General features: G+C 37.5%; 1 protein-coding gene across 3 annotated transcripts in view; it reads left to right on the top strand.

Moving 5' to 3' along the window:
• The window catches only part of NKAIN2 (sodium/potassium transporting ATPase interacting 2), a 517,696-nt gene that overhangs the window by 1,363 nt on the left and 493,109 nt on the right, over positions 1-23,224 (top strand). The window lies entirely within an intron of this gene.

Raw genomic sequence — 23,224 nt, 5'->3', positions numbered from 1 at the left:
TATTGCAGAAAGGAAATAATTTGCGTTACCCCATTCATCTGCCTCGTACTGAATAGTAGAGCTGAGGAGTGTTGGTCTCAATAGCAACCGGCATTGTCGCCAATCCTTCTCCTGCAGACAGGTGCTAAGAGAACTACAGAAGAGAAAACCCGATAGGTTTCAGGGACCAAAATGAGTGCAAAAAAGGACAAGGTGTTAGCAGATCAGAAACCTAAAATGCCTGTGGTCTTCTTACTGGCTGTAATCAGCCGTTAATCCCTTTGTGTTCCAGAAAGCATTTTATTTCTAGGTTCTGTTCTCCACCTAAGTTGTCTGATTCTTTGTAGCTGGATGGATCTTATCAGATGTGATTTATTCATGCACACTGTCTAAAAAATGAATCTTAAATAGAAGTAGTGAATCTCAAGTGGAATGGCAGGAATGTAACCTTTTCCAGCAATTTAGAAACATAAAGTTAATCACTGAAGTTCTTTAAAGCCATTTAAGTTTTAGAAGCATACTTTTAATGTTTTCTGCAAAGAGAACAGAAATGGCTTAAATAGTGCCTTGTGTGGCTAAAAGGCTATGTTTGAAATGCAGTCTAATGCAGTCTACAGCCAGGAGATTATGACAAGGGTGAAACATGCTAAGATGTTCAAATGTTATTGTTTTGGGAGCCTGTGAAGGCAAACGTTTTTGCTAACTCACAGTGATAAAAATACATAAAAAACAGTGGTGAAGATGTAAACAGAAACGCCCCACAGGAATATACCAGCAGGTGGACGAGCAGGTAAGCTGATGTAGAACTCTAGCATTATTGTTAGCTTTTTATAAGTGGTCGTGAGCTGCAGTGTCATATATATATATATATATATATATATATATATATATCTGGAGTTAGGGTTGTCTTCTGGAGTAGCTTGAGCAAACTTCTAATTCGAAGACATTTTCGTGAACTGAAAACAAGCCTGGGAAGGTTTCCTGGGTGCAAAAAGAACATGCTAGCAGCAACACACATCTCTGAGTCACATCTGGCCTCTGTCATGGCATTTAAGAAGGTCCAAAGCAAGAATAATCATTTACTTGGGGGAAAAAAAAATACCTCCTTGCACTTTATTACTTGTTGTATTCTTGCTGGTATATTACCATAAACCATCAGATCACAAGTTTTAAGTTGAAGAGGCTTAACTCTCACACGTAGGCCTGAGGTTGGTTGATCAGTTATCACTGCTTTTTAGGCAAAGTCTGCTTGAAGGAGAAATGCTGCTAAGGTTCACCCTGGAATTAGCAGCCATGTTAATACTAATATAAAACAAAGGATGAAGAAGTCATCTGGGTGATAAGCACTTCTACATTGATAAGCATACTTAAAAAAAAACAACAAACAAACAAAATAAACAACCAACAACTTTTTATTACTAATACATGGATTTAAATCTTTAAATGATCATCCAAAGTGGAAAATATACCTTTATTTGAAGGGGAAAAAAAGATTTTTTTTTTAAAACCTTTTGTGTGTGGTTTGTGTGTGAGAAAAGATATTCTTCCATTTTTGCAGTGCTAGGGTGTGGTGGTGGTGTGACTGGTCTTTGTAGTAACAAGAAGTAGTATTGAGAGATACTGCAGTTCATTGGAGACATTGTTGCATATCATATTCACAGAGGATGCAGATGTCCATGAATGCTCAAAAAAGGATTGTTTCAAATCCTGGTTCAGAAGTAGAGCTTCATCAACTTAGGGGAGCCCCTGCACAAGCAAAATTATTTCCATAAATGCATTTTATGTGCTCCTAGCTGATGCGACATACTCTACAATCTGATTATCAGAAAGCTTGAGGAATGCTTCTTCTCTCAAGGGCATACTGATCATTGCTCCCCCCGCTTATTAACATACATATACCTTCCTATTTGTGCACTCATTTGTACTATGGAAAACAACCTACGACAGCTCATTTTCCTCTGTATTTCAAGCCAATGAGAAGAATTAACAGCAAGTAACAGCTAATTTTGCTGATGTTGGGAACAAGGCGTTTCTTTCTGTATGCAGTGTTAATGATCTCAAAGTATCTTTTCAGTTTTAAAATATATTAGTCTTGGTCTCTCTTGTCCTTTGTCCTTCTGAAGAGAACCCTGGACACAGGGGCTCTGCTGCTTTTTGTTGTGTCAGCCATCCTGGTTGCACTGAGAGAATCCTTTGCTGCTCCATTTTGTCCTTTATATCTCTTTATTTTTGGGTTTCTCTCTTTGTATTAATAGCTTAAATCAGTAACACTAATATCTGTTGTTCAGACTTATTAGCAAGAACAGCAAAGGTGAACCTGCCATGATTATTGTTGATTTGGTGCTTTCTGAAAGGCTTCAAGAGCCCCATGGAAGCCAGTCAGAAACTCCTAGCGTCCTCTGTGGCTGCTTGGGAAAACATGGAGCAGTGGCAAAAAAGGAAAAGTACTGCATTTTCTCAGCTTAGAAGCTCTCTTTCCAAGTGGAATGGTGAGAAAGAGCAATATTTCCAAAGGAAACTTTGGAAAATCTTCATGAATCATTATCTTATTGTTTCTATATGTCACGCAAGGTCTTATTATTATTTATTTTTTTTAAAGTAAATTGTTACTTAGTTCAGATGTAGAAGCTAAGTATTACAGCCAATGAAATTTGTAACCAAGTGTATACATATCAAGTGGTGATTCTGAAGGATTTAATCAGATGTTCAGAAGCAGCATGTACTACAATAGGCACAATTTCCCCAAATTCTGAAAATTGGTGCTTTCTACAGGCAAAGATTTGTAAAGTTTGAAGTCTTTTCCTTACCAACAGCCCATGGTTTGGGATATAATCTCACCCAGCACCTTACCAGATTGCCCCTGGGTGACCTCAGCACCTTACCAGATTGCCCCTGGGTGACCTCTTCCAGAAGCCACTATCTGAGATGTATAGTAGCTAAGCAGAATGATGAAGGCCCCAAGTTTGATTGCCCCAGTCTTTAGTTTTGCTTTGAGCTAAGAAAAAATTATCAGAAGTCTAACAACTTGCATGGAAATGTACTTGTTTTGTGCTTTTTCACAAATGAATAATGTGAATTAAGAGCGTATTCAAGTACTTTATTTCAAAAACTGTATCATATGAGTTGATTTATATACTTTGCTGTGGTACCATTATCCATAACCACATATTTAGTTACCTTGTTGCACATGAGGGCACACTTGATCTGCTTTCATCATGTTTCAAACATGAGCAGGAAATATCTATCTGTTCATTTTTTATTTTCTTTTTCAGTCATGGGCAAAATATTTACTTACTGTTTCGTTGTTTTTTTGTTGTGTTTTTTTTTTCTTCCTGGTGTCATCAGGTTTTGTTTGTTTATAATCTGAGTGTTTGAAACCAAGGTCAAATTCTTCAAAAATGGTGATCTTGGCAGGTTCTCATCTATTTCACAAACCTACCTACAATGTTTGCTACTATTTTATACTACGAATAGCCTTGCTTGGATGTTAAAACTCACATTTCAACAGTTTGCAGATTGTATTATCTCTGAACCTTCAAGGGAATGAGGTTTGGCAGATTAGAACCAGGGTCCCTCAGAAAGCAAAGTAAACACATTCATAGCAGAGATTCTCTAGCATTAGCTACTCTACAGTTTTGTATCTTTATGTAATTAACATCGCTTTTTAATATAGACTCTTATATACCTTGCTTACCAATAGAGTACTTTCCAATAGCACATCAAAGAACTTAAGTAGCGTGTAGATTTTTTTTTTTTTTTAATTTTTATTTTTGCAGTGGGAAAACTTTTGGTGTTTGCTTCCAGTTGCTGAGTTTCAGGGAGTATTGTGTTTCTTTTTCTGTGTGCTTGTTTTTTTAATTGTGTTTCATTGTCACTGTTGCCAATGGTTTTCAATAGCAGCTTTAGGAGAAAAGGGTCTGCAATGGAAAATTGTGATGACATGTACATGTTCCTACATTTTCTGCTAGCACTAGGGAAATTAAAGAAATGAACTTCACATGTGGAAGGGAAAGTGATTATGTTATTTCTCTTAGCTTGTAGATCTGGAGGTTTATCAATCTAGAAAGAGTGTAGAAAGAACTGTTGTCTCCATTTTGAATAGTACTTACTTTTATGTCCCTGCCTGTCTTTGAAATTGTGACTGTCAATGACTACTGTCTGTGCCTTCTTTAAAATTCTGTTGCTTGCTTCGTTTCAATTTTGATAGGAAAGAAAGTGAAAGTCTTAGTTTCATTGTATCTAAAAACATAGTGATCGTACTAGCAATGAAAAAGAAACAATCTTGTGAATAGCAGATTTTCAGCAGGTGTAGGTTTGAAAGCTGTAATACTAAGAAGTTGATTTTGAGGTGTTGCTGGGAATATATAAAAGAGGGAATTGCTCATGAATTCAGTGAGTGAACATCTTTTGTTGCTATGAAAAGAATATGTAGCAACATTTTTTTGGTTTAAGCAAGATCTTGGTAGAAAAGTAAACAATATTTTTCTGTTCTGTTTTTGAGATAAATACCAAAGATTCGTAACCAAGCTGTTTATTTCTAGTAACTTGAGGTCAAAAGTGGTGACACACACAGAAAGTGGATGTCAAAGGTTGCAATCCATTACATCATTCAATTTTAGTGGATTGACTTTCAGTATGAAATGTAGAGTATGGTTTTTTTTCATAGAAATGTGAATGAGTAATAATAATTGTGAATAACCAGTCATGCACTTCAAGAAAAATAGAATTTGTTGTTTTAAATAATACACGTAAGAGATTCAAAGCAGCTGAACAGCAAATCTAATTCACTGCTTCTCAACACTGAACTACTTTAGAGTTCAGTGAGCAGATTCAGCATTCAGATACTGCAATGATGGGTGGGACGGAAAGACTTAAATAGATTGAGAAGAGGTGAATAGACTACCTGGGTATAGGAACCTAGAATATCTAGTTAAGTTAGTGTTCTTGTGTAGCCATGAGGCAAGTCTTTGGCAGCAGGAATTAATTTCGTTTTGACAGAGGCTTGCACTAGCAGCTTGAATGATGAGCAGCAGGAAGGATTTTTGTTTTGCTTTTTAGTTTCTTTGCAAGTAGCACTAAGTAAGCAATTTTTAAAGATACCAGAAACTCCATAGTCATTCTGTAGGCAGTGGAGAAAAATCTATCGTTTGTTAGTCAACAGAAAGAAATATGTTCCATAGCAGAATTGTTGAAAGAAAAAAACAAAACAAAACAAAAAAACAACAACAAAAACCATACGTTTTGAGTTGGGATTGAGGGTTCTCCTATCCTGAACAGTGGGAATGCATACAATGCAGGTGAAGCAACAAGTGCTTGGTGATGTGAATGGCTTAGTTCCTGAAAAGAAAAAATCATCTTGGAAATCTTCTCAATGTCCTAGTCCATCAGATGAAGCCCTCCATGTATCCTGTAGACATGGGTCTTATCATCTATTTTACGTGTGTTTCTTTAAGTGACATTTAGAGAAGAATGACAATAATGAGTATTTTTGTATTTGTACCGGGACAAGGGTATATGTGATCTGACAAATTTAGGGTGAAGACTATACATGATCTTCATATTGATAAGTGCTGCTTTGGAAAGCCATTTGTTTCCACTGAGTATAGAAGGAAATGAAGGAGCCTGATTTCACCAGAGTAATGTCGGCTGTTGGGCACACTTCAATTAAGATCCTCTAGAAAACTCATAAACAAGACACTGCTTTTCATTCTTCTGTAACCACTCGCTGATGCTAAAATCAAACTGATTAAACTAACTTATGCTCACTTTGATTATTAGATAATTTTCCGTAAGCTTTCTGCAGTAGCGAGGAAGCCAGGGACCACTGTAAAGAAGATGTGATCATAAAAAATATGCTGAAAGCACAATAATTTTAAAGCATCAAATACTTTATTGTCATCCAGATAAATATCTCCTTTTACTTATATATATGCGTGTGTGTATATATTTATATTATAGTGAATGAAAGAGGGAGGCTGTTGAGTGCTAGGAATTGATAAGTAGAATGGACACAATAGCTGAAAGGACACTTTCTTGCCCCTGTGACAAGCAGAGATTTCACAATTTGTTATTTTATCCCCTCTGCACAGATGTACGTGTACCAACTGGATGGCATGTGAGAGTAGTTTCAGCTTTATGTCATTCTGCTTTATGACCCTCTAATGGAAATGACATTTAGAGGAAAAGTTACTGATATCTGTGTTCACTAAAAAGTAAATATGCATAGCTAATAGTTCTATTCACCATAGATTATACTTATGCATTTTTAATAAAAACTTGATTTTAATTCATACATAACTTATGAGAAATGTTTATCAGTTTAGGGCTTTACTTATTTCACTTAAATGTTTTCTTATAACTGATTACCTTGAAAATTTCTTTCATCTGAGACTCAGATTTACTTGTCATACACAAACTTGCTTTTCTGCTGCCTAAATAATGATGTAACATACATAAGAAATACTGATTATGCTACTGATTGCTAAAATCAGTAAAAATACCCTGTATATGACATAAACAAATCTCAGATTTCTCTATGTTGTTTGCAGCAATGGCTTCTAACACCACTTTCCACTTTTTTTTTCCTTTTTTTTTTTTTTCTTTTTTCCCCTCAATTAGGTTTTTAGGTTGCATTTCTACTGGCAAGTCACCAGTTATACAGAACTGGCAATTTACCAGTTACATGAATGAGAATAGGAAAAGTCTATCGTATCCTGCATTCATACCATAACAGATTGAGTCACCCTTCTTTTCTTATAAAGGAAATCTCATTAGTAGAGTTTTATACAGAAGGCAGCATATGAAGTTAATTCAGTTATTTCTGAAAGAGATGTTGAAATGATACTGCCGGTCATATGTCACACACCTTTCAGAATGCAAAAATGAAGGGCCATTTGCAGATAGCAGGAGAGAGATTTGTGCTTATCTCATTTAAGCACGTAATGTATAGGCTATGGACCAGTTTCTGAAGGTGGCTGCCTCTTTCTGTTGGCTATATACAGACCTTCGAGTTGCTGCCCAGTCAGTAGTGTAATGACCGCATCTCTCCTTCACACACCTTTGTTTACATCACTGCACAGTTCAGTCTACTCTTCTCTGGTGATGTCATTGTGCTCAGGAAGCAAAGGCAGTCTGCAGAGCTGTTATTTAGAATATTGTCAGAATAAACATGGGTGATGTTTATATGATTCTGTGATGCATAACTTTTCTTCTACATGAATGGAAGTCATGCTAGAGGTCTGTAACAGGGGTCAGAGTGCTACCCCTGTTCACCTTGAGTAACATTTACTGTCTCTCTTGAGTGATCTCATGTAGCGAAGGAAAATGGTTTACAGAACAACACAACACTGGGAGACAGAGGATCTCAAGTCTGAGGTACTGATTAACATTTATGTAAGAAGACTTCACTGTTTTAAGAACTAATGTAATTCCTTCCAGATGACTCATACCATGGGTCAATTTACTAATTAAAAATTCCTTTAAACTTCTTCATAAGAGACTACAAATTGACCACCGACAAGTATATTCTTTCTCATTTGAAGATAAAAAGCTTTTGTGAGGAAAGGAAGACAGATGCTACTATGTCTCTTTAGAACAATGCATGGATCTTTGAAAAGTCATTCTTCAATAATTAAACAAAATGTAAAGTTTGCAAATTTTTGCTATGGTCCACAATGGCCCAGCGTTTTCCATTATTCTCTGGCCCCAGTCTCTGTGGCAGGCTGTTCTATTACAAAGCAGAAACAAAAGGAGAAAAAAAAACGTTTGCATTTCATTGCTGCATTCACAAAGCCACAAATACATTAAACTGAAGATACTGCTCATTGTGCACTTGAGCCACCAGTGACAAAGGTCCTGTGAGTACCACTGAATACCAGGCAGTCGTATGTCATTACATCACTATTCAAATTCGTAGAGCAGATGACGACAAAATAAATACATAAATAAATGAAAACATCAGCAGCTAAAAGAATGTGAAAGAATGAGGCTTGTCTGAAAAAAGAATTTAAAATATAGATTTTTTTTTTCCATTAGCTATGAAGTTGATTTTTTCCTTTTTTAATTTAATTTTTAAAGCCATTCATATCTTATGCCCTTTAGGCTTGCTAGCTTTTATGACATTAGTAATGGTCACAGGCAGTGACAGCAGCTGGTGAACAAGCCAGATGATGGCACTGGTAGTGTTAACATAAGACATGGGCTTCAGTGCATCCTGAAAACAGAGTTCATTGTCATGAATTTTATCAGACTGGCTTTCCTGAGTGTGGAGCTGGCAGTAAATTTGGTACTCGTGGAGGGAAAACTACAACAAGCTAGAACTGGATGCAACATTCATCAATATAGCTAGCAATGCCCTTTTCTGATCCTGGCAGCTTCTCAGAATATTTACTGGGACTGCTGTCTAATAATTTTTTTTTTTTTTAATGAAAGCCATCAACGAGAGGTAGGGTCATAATGGCAGAAAAGGAAGAAAGTTGCTGGGCTCAACTGCTGGAAAAGATGGTGTCTGTTCTGCGTAGTGCTAAACTGTGCTTTTTGAGATGCATAATAAAAGTTATTTATGGACACCGATAAAATGATATCTGTTGTATAATATCACAGATAAGCATAAGGACAATAACAAAAGGCAGCTGGTTTAGTAAGCTCTATTTGCTGCAGAAATGTGCTGCTCTTTGCAAATTGAAATAAAAAAAGTAGGGGGAGAATGTTTTTGTGGCTTCTGGCATTTGCAATCATTCTTGCTTTGCTGTGTACTTACAAATACAATCATGTGGGTCCCATGTCTGTATTATATTTGTCACGACTAGTGTCTAATTAGAGGACAGCTGCTGCTTTCTGCCCACCACATGTACATAACTGCCCCAGTGATAATGGGAGTTATGAATGTAACCCTCTGTGCTGCACCGAACTGGGCTGCTGGAACATTCGGTGTTTCAGTTAATTAGTGCAGGTGTAAAACAGGAATGAAGCAGTGATGAATCTTGGATTATTCACATGCTTGTTAACAGTGCAGTACCTGTAAGGTTGCTTTGAACTCCCAGCAATCTTTAATTGGCCCTTGTAATGGGAGAGTGAAAAAGGTATCAACATCTGAGCGTCTCAGATCACACTGAGTGCCTTCCCAAGGAGGTCAGGTCCTCAGGTCCCTGTCAACCTAGTGCAGCTAGAAATTTTGGTGCATAAGGGATATTTCCAGCTTGTAAGCATTTTATAGTATCTCCTCAATATCACTCTTGTTACAGCAGGATTAAAAATGGGTGACCAGCAGACTGCTCCAAAGCCCTTTAGGTAGTGTAATGGTGCTTCAGCTGCTCTTGTTTCTGTGAGAACTGGGCCAATCTGAGTGAAATAGGAATGTAGAAGTGGCACAGTGCCACAAAAATGCAGTTAGGAGCTAATGTAAACTAAACCAGGAAAAAATATTTCCAATGAACAGCAAGGTTTGTTGGCCCAACAAGAACGCATTTTCAAGAACAACCTCTTTCTGTTTTATCTGTTGAGCTCGATGTGCACATCCTCAAGTACTTCTTTAAGTTCAAATCTGCAGAGTGCAGCTCAGACCTGCTTAGTGAATGTGAATGTGTCCAGCTCTGCGTAGGTTTTTCTTTTGTTCCTGCTTTAGGTTTGTCTTTCAGAGCTTGAATGAATTTGAAGCTCTGCAGTATTTGGGGTAACTAATTGGGCTTCTGGGTGTAAACAGACCCTGACTTTTCTTGAAAGGTGAACAAACATTATTCTGAAAACTGCAGCATCTATTCCAAACAGTTTCCTAACTAATTTAAAGCAAGACAGCTATACAAAACTACAGTGATGAATGGATTGAACAGTTAATATTTGACATTTCATTTTATGATTATAGCATTTAATAATAGCTGGCTTTTGACACACTGCTGATATGTTTTTATATGACTAAGGAAATCAGGATTTACACTACAGAGTTCCCTATTACCTTTTGGTTTGAGGTCTCCAAAGAATGATTGCACTGAAGATCCTAGTTGCCCTGGTACTCTATGCAAGCATTGATACATTCAATAATAGTGGTTTGGTGGGTGGAGGAATTGATTTGCCCCCACGACTGGATAGGTAGGATGATGAAAGGAGATTTGGAGAATAGCAGGACAGGTGAACTTAGGGGAATGTTGTTTTTAATGGTCTGAGATATTTTAGATCTCTGTAAAAATGAGGACAATCCCAAGTGCCAGAAAAGTACTTGAGAACAGGCTAGTCTGAGACACTTTGGAGGTATGTCTGTCACAATTGGAATGTATGGGAGATGCAAACAGTATTTTCATCTTTCCACACTTCAGGAAAATTTGATTCCAGTCTTGGTATCCCATAGTCACCTTTTGGATAAGATTTTGTCTGATCTCATGAGCATCTACCTCCTCATGTTGGTAGTGCCCAGCTGTGTCTTGGGTTTGGGAAAGACTGGGCATGCGTAGTATCCATGCAAGCTTTGAATAGTGGCATCATTCTTACCCCAGCATATCGATGGCCACCAAGTTGGCCACATCCCCAGTCTTTCAGTATTCAATGATTTCACAGTGAAATACATCAGTTTCTCACCCACATAATCCAACAGGATTTGGAATATTTTGAAGATGGGGAAATTTCTTGAGAGGATTGTGCTGAGGGAAGGGTTGGGTAATCTTCCAGGAACATTTGCATGTAAAGTGTCAACTTGCATTCATGAAGAACCTTTCCTGATGAATGATGTGGTCTCTGCAAATTCTGCCTTCCTAATTGTGCAGATCTTTCCTAGAGGTGCTGTGATTTTGTGCTGTCTCTTACACAGAGTTCAACCTTGACCCAAATGTTTGGTGTGTGACAGGTAACTAACTATTCTTTTCTACTAGTGTTATGGTTTACACAGTAGCAATACTGGAGCTTGTATAAGGTCAGTATGCTAATGCAGTTACCTGAATCCCTTTATAAGATCAAATTTGATAAAGATAAAATGTGTTTAGTGAATATTTTTTTAAAGGTCAAAAAATAAAGGCTATTTATTTACTTCAATTGAAATTCGTCACTTCTTAGGTTATGGTGTGAGACAAAGGAAAAAATCTCAAGAATTATTTTATTCTTGACAGTATATTGATTAATAATTGTCTCAACATGGGCTGAAAGTGAGCTGGAAAGCAGTTTTAGAAATTTGCATAAATATTTCTGATTGGCAGTTCTTTTTGTAGTTTTGATCTACCTAGATGTTTTGTTCCACGCTTTGCCTCCACATTAATGTATCACAAAAGTTAGAACATCCTCATTTTTTATTAAAAATGGGTAAGAAAATCTTGTATTTCAGTTAATATTCCTGGAGTGTGAGAAAAATTCTTGTTTTGATCTCATTAACGTGCTAATTTCACAAGGAAGAATCTTTTCACAACACTGATTTTAATGGATAACCCATGCCATGAGTAGTGCTACTATGAAGAAGTTGGCCTTGGAAAGGGGAATAATCACTCAAGGAAGATGTGCATCTATAAAGTCCTTTTAAGAAGAATGCTCATGTTTGCAAAATATTATATTTTTATTATCTTTTATAACCTCTTTCTTGTTGCAGCTACTTTACGGTCTCCTTGTGATTCCAAAAGTAACACAAGCTCTTTCATTAGTCAGCTAGTATAATCTTAAAGTATTTCTAGTGCATAATATTGGAAATCTGCATCATTTTCTGTACTTCTTTCCTTTTTTGTTGCTATATTTCCCTATCTGTACAAATACCTGAGAGGAATTCACACCAGCTACTTTGGTGTTGAGGCTGCCTATCAAGGTGATGCAGACAGGCATATGCCCCAAGGGGTGAATTCATTACCCTATTACTAGTATTTAGCAAACTTAACTTAGGTGCTCTGAATTATTCTTTGGAAGAACCAACATCTCTACCAACCTGTTAGAGAACATCAGGTCCTAGATTTGGTGCCTCAGGTACTCAGAACACCTACACACTGACTTCCCCTGTGCACACTTGGTGTAGCACTCTGTGCTAAGCATACTGCAGATTATTGACTAAACTCTTTTTTTTTTTACCCCTCTCATCACACAGCTCTGCCCTGTCTCTTCCACACACATTTACACACATGTGGATGCACACGCACACTATACTATAACCAGAGCTGTTAACTGACTGCATTTGCTTATGAGTCTGCACGGTAAGTGGACAAAAACAAACAGAAAAAAGAGGTAGTTTCTTCAGGCTTGCTTATGTATTAAAATGAATTTAACTATAAACAGGAAAGTTTTAGAATAGAGTTAATAAAATTCATCCTTATAAGGACTATTTACCCTCATAATGGTGACCAAGTCTCTGTTTTGCTAAGAGCTCTACAGGCACTAATGGAGAATGCAAAAGCAGTTTTTTTCACATCCTCTTTTTGTCACTGCTTATATCTTTTCACCACTTTGGGTCCTACTTGTATTACTTCCATTAAATGCCTTGATACTAACAAAAGATAGCTAGAACCGTTGCTCATTTGATATTTGTTGTATTATCTTGCCCTGTTCTGCTGCTATAAGGAATATAATTTATACAGCCATAAACTAAGTGACATAAGCAGCAACAATTTCCTCCTAGATAGCTTCTAATAAACAGTGTATATTTCTGGACATAGTCACTCCTTCTGATTCTTTCATATCTCATTGAGTCTTAATGAATCTTCTTGGTTGTAGTTAGTGATCTATTTGGTGACAAGGCAATGTCTAGCCAAACAAATCTGCCTACATTTTATTGGTCTATCATTTTTTTCCAGTAGCAGGTTAAAAATGTAGGGGAAATATCATGTCTGCTACACTGAAACAGGAGAAAAAGATGCAGAGAAGCTTCCAAGAAATGCTGCCTGTGCTGTGGAAAATAATTTTTCGTGAAAGAAAATCTGTTTACATAAATGTATAGGATAATAGTAAGGCTTAATCATTTCAAGAAGTGTATCTAAGAAATATGAACTGAATTTTGACATAGTAACAGAACCATTGTGAGATATGAGAATGAAGGAACAGGGAGAAGAAAATGAAAGGAGACAGAGTCCCATCAGAGGCAGGACTGATTGTGAATTTTGGGAATTTACTTTCACAGAGGTGTGTTTTTTTCCCCAGACCAATTTCTTTTCTATACTGCTCTGAAATCGAAAAGGTGAAAATGAATGATTGTTTTTCAGGGATTCATAGTCCATGCCAATCTGAAGCATTTAATTTCATATATTTATCCATGCACAGGAAATGGGTGAGAGCGTTTTACTGTTGAATAAATATACGGAGGAAAAAAATGCTATGTCTCAAAGCTGTGTAAAGATGTTACATTTGGCATCAAATTCAGATTTGAAGCAGTTATATGTCAACTATTGCAGGTGTGCTGAAGTGCACACGTGATGATACACAATATGTCTTGGAGCATGGGGACTTTAACAGGAAAGCTCATATACCTCTGTAGCTTGGAATGGTAAACTGGGCTTCATGGAGACAATGTTAGTACATGTAGCTTAGGCACAGGCAGAGACTTAGGTCAGACATTGTTAAGTATAAGCAGTGGGTTTCATGTCCGTTTTCAGCACAGTGTTGCGACAAAGGAGACAGCAGCTTAAGCAGATATGCCTGAGTGAAGTCATAGCTCTGAATGTATGTCCTGTGAGTTTTTAAAATAGAATTCTGATGAGTTGAATAGAATCATATTCTCCTACACTGCATGGGTGGTACTCAGGACTTCAGGAGAATGGATGATAGATCTGATATTAATGGAAGTGTATTAGAAACAGATAAGAATTTATCTTCCTGCATGTGTCACAGGTGAATTTGTCTTTAGCAGTCCTATAAGCCAAGTAAATGATGAATGTTTCATATTTATGTCACTGAATTAAATGGGAAAAGGTCATTCATGCTGCCACTTTCTACTATTGTTACCGATGCTAGCCTGCTAATCTGGGAGAAAGACAAAAGAAGAGGAGAGAAAAAGAAAAACTAAACTAAGGGTGGAAGGCAAAGGACCCTGCTAGGAACGCAGACATAGAGAAGTCCTTTTCAGAGCTGATGTGAGCTCCAAGGGTGAGTATAGAAGATGGGTCACTGCTGAAGCTGGCTCATTGGGGAGGTGGTTGGTTCTGCCCTCTATTGAGACGGATTGAAGCCGCACCCTGTGGAGCCGAGAGGTCTGCGCAATGTGTCTGTTGGTGGAGAAATACCCCTTGTTGCTACCCATTCCATTCACCTGTGGCTCAGTCACCTAAGAGAGAAGTCAACTGTGCCATTTGAACAGGGTGCATGGAAGAAAATACTTCTGACTTATATGTGCCAACAGCAAGTAGGTGCACTGCAAGTTTGTTTTGTAAATAACATAAAAATACACTTACTCCAGTAACTTTAAAGTTATAGTGCATATTTTATAATACAAAGCCACAAAATCGTAGGTGCTGGGAGAGACCACCTAGTCCAACTTCCTACTAAAGCAGATTCCCTAGAATAGGTTGCAAAGGAAAGTGTCCAAGCACGTCTTGAATATATCTAGAAAGGAGACTCTACAACCTCTCTTGTCAGCTTGTTCCAGTTCTCTGTCACCCTCATAATAAAGTAGTTTTCCTCTCATTTATATGGAACTTCCCCTTGGTGAACTCACGTTTACTCTTCCTGATAATCTTCTTTTCTTCCACTCTCTTGGAGCTGACATCCAGAATAATCTGCTCCATTATCTTCCCAGAGATGGAGGTGAGGCTGACTCACCTGTAGTTTCCCAGATCCTCCTTCTTGTCCTCTTGGAAAATGAGTGATACTGTCTTTCTTCCAGTCCTCAAGTAGCTCTTCCATTCCCCGTGGCTTCCAAAGACGATAGAGAGCAGTATGGCAATCACTTCTCCTAGTTCCCTCAGCATTTACGGGTGCATCCCATCAGGGCCCATGTTTTTCCGAATGTGTATAAAAAATGTTATTTTCATTTTCTGGTGTGTTAATACTTACAGATACCAGATTTTAATTCTGTCTTTTCCTAATTTCATTTTAGTTCTCTCTTAAAAATATGTATATCATTAGCTTCACCAATTATCACACAAAAATGATGCTCAATATTTAAGTATTTACTAAAATCCTCTGAAGCTGAATATGATATTGATATATTTAGTAGCTTACTGAGCTAAATGATTTTCCCTTAGTATGCTCATCTATATTTTTCCAGCTTGCCTTAACTTCTAATGAGGCCTGAAGGCAGCATTCTTTTTATGCTTCAGCTACTTGGTATACTGAAAAGCAGTAAATGTAGTGAAGCTACTTAAATAGGTCTTGTGGATCTGCCTCAGGTCCTAACAGAAGAATTTATGGGTTTCTCTGCAAAGAACAAAATGAATAGGGCAGACTGAAGTGGGGTAACAGTCTGGGTTTAGATATGCACCCTATGCCTATCTTAAACGCATATGCAGGGCTAGGATCTGCACTTATAGCCTGTGCTGGAGCCAGGCACAAAGAGTGCTCCTTTGGTGCTATGGGAGGTTCTGTCCTTTCTGTTGCAGCACATCTAGGGAAAAGTGATCGTAGCTGTAGTGCCTCCTATGCATAGCAAGTCGCATAACATGCGACCTGTTGAATTGTGCACACAAGAATGAACATTTGTATGTTGCCCTCTTTAGTAGATGGAGGCTGAAATTTTCATTTCTCTGCCATTCCAAGAGGACATGAGAGAAACAGTGGGAACATCTATCTGCTTCTTTTTCAGGCTGAGTCAAGAATGGGAGAAAGAAAGGCAGAAGAGCCCCAAAGTCCCTATATGTGAAAAGGAATTACATACAGAAATATACAATGCTTAGCTCCTTGGACCACCTACACCATTTCTGTTATTTGTTTGGAATTTGTTTGGAATTTGTTTTATATGGTACTGAGTCAAGTAGAAGTAACCTCTGTGACTTGTCCAGAGCCATGGTATCAGACCTGAAGCCTTAAACCTTGACATTTTCCATTCCAGAATTGATTTTTATTTCTTATTTAGTAATCAAGTTCAAAGTTTGATATAAGTCTAGGTAACTGAATTTTGACTCATTGCTGTTACCAAAAAACTTGATCTAGACCCCAAGATAAATGCCTCTTTATGAAACAATATTTATTTATGAAAAAGTGTTTATTAAAAACATTAAGAAAACTCTCAAGAAAATTCCTTCTGAATGCTACTTTAATACAATACTGGGTTGCTTTTTCAGGAGAAGCAGGAATGATCAAATGTAACTTTTATTTCTTTTGCTTGCACTCTAAAATGTTGTTTCTATAATTCTTAGCAGTTATCTAAAAAAGCCTTGCAAAGTGATTTTTTAAAGTTTTCTTTCTCCTACTATGTTAGTGGTCAAATTCTGATTTCATTCAGTGAGACTTTAAAGCCAGTCTCAACAATAAGAAAAACTGAGCATACTTGGAGTTCTCTATGCCTACTAGTAACACTAGATAAAACTGAATCTGGGGCTGTATGAAGATACTCATAACATTGTTCTTGCTTGCTCATTCTCTCATCTCCAATCCTCCCCCAGTTCACTGCCCTGTGCAGCCTGAGGCTGAGCACCTCAGAAGCAGGATTGTAGACCGAGGGCAGTGAGCAGAGCACTTACACTACACACCAAATTGCACTCTTTCACCTTTGAGTATACCTTTTTAATTTCTTCTGTATGCCTTTTTTATTTCTCTGAACTGCTCCTTCAAGCAATTTCCAGAGCCACTGAAGATACTCTGTTTGAATCAGAATTTTTTTGGTCATCTTTCCAACATCCTCTCTTCAATCTCCCTGAATCATGTTAAGCACAGAATGGAATTTCTGCACATCATTGGCCTGTGTTTTACATCCCTGGCATCCCACAGGCGGAATTGAGCTCTTTTTCTCATCTGTTCTTTTCTTTGGCTGTGTCATCATTTGAATCTATGGGAAAAAAAGAGGATGTTTTGGTTTATTTATTGCATATCCATCTGATTAGTGTTGCTATGAGCTTACTGCCATCTGCCAGACTAGGAAAAAAGCACCGAGCAACAACAACAACAACAAAAACCCTCACAGTATAATCTATTTCTTTATGATCTACATTCTTCATAAATACAGTTCTCTTACAGTTAGATGGATGAGTTTCTTTCTAGGTTTCTGAAAGTCAGTTACTTTTTTTGTGTTTTCAGCACTTTTCAGTTCAGGTACGTGTGTTTTCAGTGGACCAGTTCTGAGTTTGTGGAATTAAGACTAAAATTTTTGCAAGCTGACCCTGTTTTCAGTCACCTAGATCTGTTAAAATTTAAATATAAAATGTTGAAAGACTTAACTTATGGGAACTCTTTCAATTGCCAGAGTAACAGTCCATGTAACCCATGTATCTGCCAAGTGATTCAGGGAAATTATTGGTAGCCACAATTATGGTTCTCTTTTCACTGGCAAAAACATTCATGTAGCAGCTTTGCTGTCTTGCTTCAGTTTTTCAGCAGTAAAAAAGATGATTCATTGGAAATGTTCTGCTTGCTTTACTTTATCTTCTGTTGTCCTTTCTTTTTTTCTGTCTTATTTATAATCATAGAGTCATAGAATGGTTTGGGTTGGAAGGGAACTTTAAGACCATCTAGTTCCAACCCCCCTGCTATAGGCAGGGACACCTCCTTCACCATCTTGCTCGCAGCCCCTTCCAGCCTGGCCTTGAGTGCTTCCAGGGAGAGGGCATCCACAACCTCTCTAGGCAACCTGTTCCAGTGTCTCACCACTCTCACAGTAAAAAATTTCTTTCTAATATCTAGTCTAAATCTATCTTCTTCCAGTTTAAAGCCATTTCCCCTTGTCCTTTTGCTACATTCCCTTATAAAAAGTCCCTCCTCAGCTTTCCTGTAGGCCCCCTTCAGGTACTGAAAGTCCGCTGTAATGTCCCCCCAGAGCCTCCTCTTCTCCAGTCTAAAGAGCTCCAGCTCTCTCAGCCTGTCATCATAGGGGATGTGCTCCAGCCCTCTGATTATCTTTGTGGCCCTCCTCTGCTTCTGCTCAAACAGCTCTATTTCCTTCTTGCACTGGGGGCTTCAAAACTGGACACAATTATAACTATATAATTTATTATATGCATAAAAATTCATCAGGTGATGAAGTGTGATGTTTGTAAAGTTTAAAATGCTCCTTTTTGGGGGCAATATGAAGTTCTATCATGGATCTTTTCCAGATTTGATTACTTCTAAACATAATGCCTTCTACTTCCTTTTCTATAAGAAAATGTTAAATGTTATTAAATGTTATGTCAAATGTATTCTATAGAACAGATGGGCAGTTATATGTGTGATATCAAATGCTACTTTAAAATCTTTAAAATATATCCTAATATTATTATTTACTTGTATATACATTTTTGTCTCTTTGGGGAATCAATAAGAAATTCTTAGAGTGTATTTTTTGTTGTATTTAAAGCATGTTTTCCCTCTGTTTATCGAGTACGTGTACAAGACCAGTTAAATTCAGTTTACACTGACTTTGTGAATAACTGCATTTGATATAATAACAAAAAATGTAGGTTGTGGTTATCATTTGGTCTAATGATGAAAAAGACCATGGAATATTGTTGATGTCTGGGGACATATTTCTTAATTCAGTGGTATGGCAAGTCTGAAATAATATTACAGCTGTGTTCTCCATACAAAAATATCAGCTAACATAGATTGTTATCTGACAAAGCTGACAGGGCTGTTAAGATAGGCTGCAAGTCTGAGTAATTTGTCAGTGGCTACAAACTTTCTGGTATCCCAGAGGAATGCATACTGGAAATTGTTGTCACTGGCATGGTTTCCTTAGCTGGCTGTAGGAAATCACCTTTTCAGTCCTAAAAGTCCTCCAAGAACTGGAAGGAAAGCAGGAGTATCTGGTTACTTTGCCATTTATGTTGCCTCCTTTGCAGAATAGAATATGAAAGATTTATGGCAAACAATGACATATTAAAGCTCTGCTTTTAAAAATTTGGAAAAAAAAGTAAATGAAAGAGCATATTTTGCTGCCAGTGAGTATCAGTGCTGAGATAGAAGTTTGTTATAAAAAATTGAGTTGAGATGGTGATGTGGATTTTAAGTAGTGACCCTCCAGTGAACAGATCTCTGTACCTGTTCATTTTGGAAATCTGTTGAAGGATTTTTTGTTATCACTAACAAAGTGGCTTTGTTTTACTACTGTATATGTAATGTTTCTACTGACTTCTGGAGTTTAACCCATCAGGGTCTGTCAGGAAAATTTGAGTTTTCTGCTGTTCACAAACACTCTTTTTATATTTGTATACTCTCACTTTATTTTCCTTCACCTAATAACATGTATGTTTAACTTCAAACATTTTCAGTTTTTCTTTTCTTATTTGATTTTGCACAAGAAAATTTAGCACATACTGTAATAGTTATAACTGGCTAATACTATATTCTTTTCAATTGCCATTATATTTTAAATACTATTTAGATATTCTTACCAAATGATTATATACTATTCTTAAAATATTTGCTTTTTAAATAGGAGTTGAATTCAGTAAAAATTTACATATAAATTACACTTTATTGCTGAAAGAAGTAGGATTCTTGGCCCAGCCTCTGCAGAGATTTACACCCCTGGACAAGTGTTGAGGTTAGATGTCTTTTTAATTTTTTTGTAGCTCCTTATGCTGTCTGTGCACATCCTTGCTTCTCTGCTGTGTAAGTGTTGTTGAAGACTCGAGTGTTGATGGATTGCTGTACAAGCTAAAGTGGGGTTCTGCTGTTTCAGTTCATTTCCTCTAAAGATGCCAAGATTCTTTGTTGTTGGCTTTTTTTTTTTTTTTTCCTATGACAAAATTCTGACTTCTAGAAGTAGCCACAGCTTTTGATACATTAAGATACAAGATTAACATTTCTGAAGGAGCGGTCTTGAACTCTGTCTGAATTATGTCTGATCTTCTACTCTTAGTCTTTCTTAACGTGGTTTTTTTTCACCTATCTTTAAATTTTATCACTTTTTAAATTTGTGTTAAGGGAGCTGTGTGATTGTATAATTAAAGACTATATCCTAATGCATTCCTGAATGGTCTTTCATAAGGCTAGAAGATCAAATCTGCAGAGGCTGCCTTTTGACATTTTTCTCCAAGTATTTTAATCAAAATTTTTGATTTTTTTTTTCTATTAATAAAGCACTTGCTAAACATATACACTCAAATGCACAACCAATGAAAACACAGTAAATTTCTCCATTTTGAACCCTGTTAGCAGCTAGATCAGTCTGCAGTGTCACAGATAGCTGTTGTCGTTTGCTTGTCCTCCTTTATGTCAGTCATTATTAGAGTCTAGTGTCTGCAGCATGCTTTGAGGATGGTTTTCACAGCTGTCTGCTGACAGCAGAACAGCATGAGACGTGTACTGCCCCTTTGTGCTTCATGCAGAGGTGCCCTTCCAGTGCTGAAAGATGCTTCCTTAAGAACCTGGAAATTGATTCTAGAGTCTTTACCACTATCTGCTCTCAGCAAGCAGTTGAGAAACCTTTTGTCAAAATATTTCATCTCCAGATGAAATACTCAAAATAGTATGATCTTACCATCAATAACATGCTTTGTTCAATCTTCTGGCTATCATATTATCTGCTGTTACTGACCCTATAACATCTGTTACGAACGCGGATTCTAATTGAAACTTTGGAATGGAGAGAAAAGCTTCCACTCCTGAGTAGGCTTTCCTATTCATTATGATTCCCATTTCCTGAGACTTCAGCATTTCCAGGGACTGGAATGCTGTTTTATGTATTGCCAGCACTCTGGAGGGTTTTGGAACTCAATGCCAGTATCTCCTGTAGCATCAGGAGACCTACAGCATCTAGACCATGGATCCTGCCTTGTATTGCTCCATACATCTCCCTCTTTCATCTCTGTACAGCACAGGGTGTCATTTTTCCCTTCCCACCACTGTGCCAGGTTTGTCCACATCCCATCTGCTGTATCTTTGCAACCCACCTACTCTTTATTCAGCTACTTTCCTAAATGGGCCCTCTTAAAATATAAAGGCAAAGTGCTCCATTCCTGTATAAGAAATGATAAGCAATTTACTCTTTCTGTACCACATAATCTCATCCCTATTTCAGAAACCTCAAAATACTTGTCTAACAGTTCCTACTTTTTTCATTCCCTCCTACCATGATTCTTCCCATTCTTCTTGGGCCTCCATCTTTCTTTTTCACCCATCCTTCATTTTTCATCTTGTGTCCTGTTTCCTTCCCACTTCTTTGATCTGCTTTGTGGAAATCAGGCTCATTTTTCCTTTATATGGTATTGTTTGGCATGACTGTAAGTCAGTAAAAAAAAAAAAAAAAAAAAAAAAAAACCACACAGGAAAAATATGAAACAACATACAAGTGGATTCAAGTGAGTTGGTGAGACATTTACTGCTGTCATCTGTTAGCCTGTTCTGGATATTGTTCATACATGTCGGAGACATGCTTGATGCAGATCCTGACCATCAACGTGTAACTGTATCTGGTGAACAAGGGTCCTGGTACTGTTGCTAATGAGGTCTGATGTCCTCTCTAGGTAGTCAGCCAATGGATGTAAGAAAGACATGGTTAGTGGAGCAGAAACCACATCAGGTGACCAACTTTTTGTAATAAAATCAATACTCTTAGAATAGAAAATGCTAGCTGCATGATGTTTAACATCGTAATGTTCTAACAAATGAAAAAAATCTTGATCATTGAGATAAATGATGATAAAGAGGCAGGAAGCATCATCTCTGATGTGTAGTTATAGTCTCTGGCATGTGATTCTATTTGATGTATGAGTGGTGGTTCTTTGAGATACAAAGCATGCATGTGAACTTAAGCAATGAAACTTTGAGTAGCATGGTTAACATGTGGATAAAAATCTAATTGCTGGCATTTGTTTTCATCTAGCTTTATAAGCAGTTAGGCAATCTTCCAGTCCTACATTTCAAAATTAAGATTCCTTTGCCACTTTCCAAATAAATCAAATGTAAAATTGGATAAAGCTAGTAATGTATTTTGGTAGTTCATCTGCTGATTATCCTGGAAGTGTGATTAATAAAATCATGATGTATTTTTCAATATATAGGCTTGGATAACAACTTTTGGAAGAATGCTTCATTCCTTCTAAAAATGAAAGTACCTCTGTATCATATCATATACCTTATTAGAGAACATGGTTTGTTTTATCCCTCCTTGATGCAAAAACAAAAAACAAAACAAAACAAAAAACAAACAAAAAACAGAGCAAAAAAAAAAACTAACAACAACAACAAAAAAAACGTGTTGCATTAAGAAAAACAGAAATTGTAAAATACTGGCAGTCAGGCCAACAAGCTTTTTGAATATACTGGGATGACAGACATAGCAAGTCTTTGTTCTCCTTTCTGCATCTCTCTGAATCTCAGAGAGGACATGCTGTAATGCTGCTGAGGTTGAGGGACATCACAGTGGACATACCTGCAATGGGGGGTGATGGTGAGATGTCTTCTGTGGGGTCCTGTGTCTCTGGCTCTTCACTGATACAGACAGGATTAAGGTTGGGTGATGAAGCAGTTACCTGGTCCTTAGGGGTGCACCACAGCAGCCTTCAGAACAGCCCTGACCTCCCATGTGACACTAACATGGCAGCATGGTAGCCATACAGCAGTACTCAAGTGTCATGGTTGAAATGATTGGTTTGGGCTCTAGGCAAAGAAGATCCTGAGCCAAAAAAAATCATAAACAAGCACAACATCTCTAGTCACTGTTCCCACAAGGAGATAGGGGTTTAAGCAGCTACAGAATTACAGATTGATGGCCACAGGCAGTACTGCAGCTGTCATGGTATCTGAATGTCATGAATTCATTAATCACAAAGTTTGTTGTAATGTGATTGTCCCAGATCTGGGGATGTATAGTTGGCAGAAAGATCGTCAGAACTGCACTTCAACTCCCTGTGGAAATGGTCTTTATTTACTGTATAATTAATTGCTAAGTTTAACAGCTGAATAAAACAAGGCCTGGCATTAAGTGTGATGATGGTTTTCTGTCAGCCCCTCAGGGCAGTGCTCTCCCTCTTAGTGTTCCCAGCATAATTAAATATCATGCAGCCTTTGAAGGACTACTCAGGTAGGAAGGAAAGGAAAGAGGGAGGGAGGAGCAAACAAGTTGGAGGGGAAACAGAGAGCAGAGCAAGGGCCCTTTAGCATGGAGGAAAGGGAGGTGGGAACAGAGTAGGTACAGTGCCTGATGCAGGTGGATGTGATTAACAGGGGTGCTTTGCTTGTAACTGAGAGCAGCTGGGGATCTCAAGGGTTTCAAGGACACAAGCAA

Source organism: Meleagris gallopavo, chromosome 2 (assembly GCF_905368555.1).
Source record: "Meleagris gallopavo chromosome 2, MGAL_WU_HG_1.1, whole genome shotgun sequence".
In the NCBI taxonomy this organism is placed as follows: Eukaryota; Metazoa; Chordata; class Aves; order Galliformes; family Phasianidae; genus Meleagris; species Meleagris gallopavo.
This window is presented reverse-complemented; position numbering and strand designations above follow the sequence as displayed.